Source organism: Hibiscus syriacus, unplaced genomic scaffold (assembly GCF_006381635.1).
Source record: "Hibiscus syriacus cultivar Baekdansim isolate YM2019G1 unplaced genomic scaffold, ASM638163v2 tig00009217_pilon, whole genome shotgun sequence".
Classification (NCBI taxonomy): domain Eukaryota; kingdom Viridiplantae; phylum Streptophyta; class Magnoliopsida; order Malvales; family Malvaceae; genus Hibiscus; species Hibiscus syriacus.
The window spans coordinates 80,484-85,323 of record NW_024062192.1 but is presented as its reverse complement, the minus strand read 5'-3'; the positions used below and the strand labels follow the sequence as shown (position 1 = coordinate 85,323).

Below are 4,840 nucleotides of genomic sequence, written 5' to 3'. Positions count from 1 at the left end.
ACAGAGTTGTTAATTTCTAATGCTCGTAAGAAGGTGATCTGAATTAGCAGAGTGCGTATCGCTGTCTACGTTGTCCCTCTTTACTTCTCTTAATCATATTCTCTAGTGTTGATATGTAGTCAACTGGCTTCATCGCTGTAGTTGCAATCGGGTAACCCAGGGGCACATGTAAGTTTTTCAGCTCCATCTATAGTCATTGGCCAAAAAAATCCAAGCATATCGAGGCATATTTTAGGGGGAAATAAATGGGAGATGATGATAGGTATTTTGCTTTTAGGGGTGTCTCTTGTTTGATTTCAAGAGGTGTTTCAAGCTCACCACACTAATTGTTGATGACAACATTTAGTTTGTGTCAACATTAGATGGTTTACCTCTGATTTAGATGACGAGTCGCGATTAATTATTTATTATGGTATTGTAGGCCGTTCAAGTCATCTAATTTTTTTTAATATCATGTAGAAAATGAGATAGAAGACTGTAAAGTCTTCTCCCTCGAATTTAGTAGAAGGATTTTATATTGAATTTTAGTTCCTGTGCTAAATCTAAATCTAGAGTCATGATGACTACTTGTAGGCATAAAAGTATTACACCAAATACATATTATGGCGTGCACTAACATTATTAATAATATAATTAAATGGTGTGATATTTTTGGTGACATAATATGTACACCGAAATCATTGTATGATAATTTTACCCGATGATTTTTTAATCTATTCACCGATTAAATATAGTTTTTCTAATTAAATTCACAACGACACATCATATTTTAGACTAATTAATGGGTTTTTTTAGCGATTACAGAAATGACAAATCCATAAAATAGACCTAGAAAAAGAAAAATAATTTTAAGTTTCAAAGATAATTTGCATACAAGACCAAAGTCATTGGGGATGAAAAGGAGACATATCACGCATATTTGATTCATACATATTAATTTGAAGACCAAAGTCATTGGGGATGAAGCCCTCCTTTTTTACACGCAACATATCATATTAACCCATAGCATACTTCTGGGTCCAGCTCCGAGCAGTTGTCTCGTACTTGCTCTTGTCCGTCTTGTACATGTGGGCAATCTCCGGCACCAATGGGTCATCAGGATTTGGATCCGTCAACAGAGAGCAGATTGATAGCAACACCTAGAATCAAACATAAAAATAAGAACATATCCCAAATCCTAGTACCAGTAAACCAAGGCAAGCAAAAGCTTCATGATAACTATATGATCTACACCGGATAGAAAAATAACAAGGATCGACGGTGCAAAACAACTTGGGCCAGAAGATGAAATGCAAAGTTCTAAAGGCTTGCCATAGACTTCCATTTTAAAAGGATACATTTGTTTTTAAAGGCTTTATATTTATGAAGAATGGTTTGATAGATAGAAAAACATGGAGATGTATAATCACATAAAAGACGTTGATACCTGAGGGCCGATTGGAGTGTTGAACTAACCTTGGATATGGTGAGGGCAGGGCTCCACTGCTCCTTCAAAATATCGAGGCAAATGCTACCGTTGCTGTTAATATTAGGATGAAAACTTTTGTCCTGAATGCAACCTGAAAGGAATAAAAAACAAAAGGTTAAAAATAAGGAAACTTGCTGATCACCGGTCAACTACTAAGGCCATCAAGGTCAAAAAAGCATGGAATAATTTCATCCTATGTTTTACCCTGTTATAATAAGAATTTGCAGTCTGGCTCCTCATTGAGAAGCAACTGCTAATTGGTTTCAACAAATTTGATGATATTCTATCTTTAGTGAATGAGCAACATCATTGTATTACAAAATTGTAAATAAATTCAAATAGCATCCACCACCAACACTATTAGTTTAAAAAGTATACAGCAAACGTGAGGAGCCATAACTAAAATAATATATCCATGTGCATGTAAAAGAGAGAGCTCTTACCTGACAAGTAAAATAAACATTAGATCAGGTAAATTTTGGCTCTGGAATGTTTAAACTAAATCATTAGACACCTGGTATGCATGTGCATGCGCCACTGTGCATGCATACATGCCCCATGGAGAAAAGAATTTGTGCTCCAGAACAAACTAAGGCTAAAAGGCAATCAAGTTGGATTAGCATTTACTCATTTCATTGCTGAGTAATGTTTGCACAAGCCACTTCTCTGGCAGAGACACCTTGGTCATATTATCTACAACAAGGAATTAGCCATATAACATGAAGGATTTAAATGTTTAAGCCACATACACATATCCCTCCAAATGTTGATATGTAAATCAGGGGAAAGTATGAACATTCACTACATTGTCCGCGCCACAATAACAGATGTATTGAATTTCTGAGAAGATGACAATCATGTCTATAGAAGTTGCATAGATGGTTAACAGATAAATAGATTGTTGACATAAAGTTGCGGAATATGCTGTGCAGTTTTCTTCAAGACACTTAAGACTTTAAGAGACATAGAGGCATGATTTTAAATAGAAAAGACAACCAATTACAGCCAACTATATAGTCAAGAAGTTAATGCTAGGCATCCAACTTAAAACCAATTGGTAATAGGTGGAGGGACATGAGGATAATGTCACTTAACCCCCCCCCCCAATGTGTAGCTCAACCGGGCCAAACCAATAGACAACCTCCCATGGGGCCATGTAGGAAGAACAACGAAATAAATATGAGATCTGATACAATGTTAAGCATCCGAACTGAAACATATAGTAACAAGTGGGTGGACTGAAATTGAATATATGACGATAGGAAACCAAATAATTAGATATGGGATTGAAAGGCAGGAAATAATGCGACTTAGTTTGGTTAAGGAATTCAATTTATTTACCTTAGGCGGTTTAAATGGATAGTCCGGAGGGAAATGAATGGTGACTAGAAACACTCCACCGGCATATGGACTGTCAGGAGGACCCATAATAGTTGCTTGCCAATGAAACATGTCTTCAGCAACAGGACCTTAGTTCAATAACAGAAATAATTAAAAGCCAACGGTTAGATAAACAATCTGCAAGAAACCTTACCAAAACCTTTTCATAAATTCCATCCTTTCTATTATCAAGAAATTGTAAGATGTTGCATTCCTAAACAATTTGAGCACGTATAACAGATATGAAGAGTTCCTATAGTCAAAGCATTGAGTATGCAAATCATTTCCTTACAACTTCACCTATAGAAGAACAATTTCGTATAACCAAATAACAATTTAACAAACAGACATGAATAGCAAACAATAAGACATGGAATAAAAAATTGAGAAAAAGGTCTTAACAATCTTGAATCAATAAAAATAAAACGATATAAATCTAACACTTGAAAAATGAAGAAAAAAAAAACAAAGAAATAAACTGTAATTAGATTCCAATGACATCATCATGATCAAAATGAAAATATAAATAACAGTATACATTTGTTATATACAGTTTAAATTCAATTATGCAGCAATAATGATTCATATCATGTCATAATTTGAAAAACAAAAGGCGGATACCTACAAAAATTCTAATCATTTCTCATAAAAATAAAAGTCTCGTCTAACCAAATCTAAATAATATAAAAAGGGAGATGAGAAAAACAACAAACAATAAACAAATCGAGATATGAAATAGAGAAAAGTATAAAACTGAACCTGCGCTGCAAGAGGTAGGAGGGTCTTTCTGGAGATCCTTGAGCTCCTTCAAGATCCGCTTCGAAGCCATCACCTAAACCCTAAAACAAACCAAAAAGAAATAAAGAAAATAAAATTTTCAAGTCAGATCGCTTTTGTCTCTGACAAAACAAACCCCCCAGAATTTTAAAAATTGAGGAAAAACCAGATGGGGAAAAAAAAAGGAAATGAAAGAGGAAATTGGAGAGAGAGTAAACTGTACCTGAGAGATCCTCCTGTCCTGGGATATTGTCCGTTTGTTTCTTAGTCGCCGAAAACGGGCAGAGGAGATACAAAGACGAGAATAAAGCTCTTAAAAGGAGACGTCCGAGAAAAATGACATTTTGAATAATAACTTGGGTAAATTACAAATTTTACTATTTAACTTTTTTATCTATCTATTTTGGTCATTAAAGTTTCATTCAATTTATTCATTCAACTTTTAATTTGATCCTTTATTGATCACTCGAGTGTTAAAACATGAGCTAAGGGTGATATGTCAGTAATGTGTTTTTTTATGTGTCATTTACACTATTTTCTCTTTTTTCTTTTATTTTTTTCTCCAAAGATAAAAGTTTTATAATTTACATTGGTGGTACAATTATCGTTCTTCAACATCTTGTCTGATCACACCTTAATTTTAAGAGGCGCAAAAGACTCTTGAAGTCTAGGCACAAGGTACAGGACGAAGACACACGCCTTACGTAGAGGAGGCACATTTTTACATTAAAAATTCTATAAATTATTTATATAACATAGTTTATACTCAAAACAACATTATAATCAAATTATAGATACTAAAATATCAATATATTCAATATTCATTAGCAAATAAGAAAATATATTGTGTACTATTACAGTATTACATTAGGGAGCAGTAAGCAAATTGCTGAAATTTTAATGTTCAAAGAATATGATTTTTCAATGAATTATAGGTTCATAAATTTAACCAAGATTTAATTAAATTGGTTTACATAAGTAAACTTTTAACAATATAACTAATATGTTTACTGTTAAAATTTTAATATTTTTTATTTTTCTTATTTTATATATTTTATTATTCTTTTCAGCTTAAATAAACACTAAACAAAACTAACAACCTTAAACATACCCACAAATATGCCTATAAGAGCCTTAAAAATTTAGCAGCCACATGTCTCATTATGTCTGGAAGAGTCTCAAAAGGTTAGCAGCCACGTGTCTCTTTAACCTTAA

General features: G+C 33.3%; 1 pseudogene; it reads right to left on the bottom strand.

The window, feature by feature from the left end:
* Nucleotides 1–894: 894 nt before the first annotated feature.
* Nucleotides 895–3,953, bottom strand: LOC120203193 (annotated as a pseudogene).
* Between the last annotated feature and the right edge of the window lie 887 nt (nt 3,954–4,840).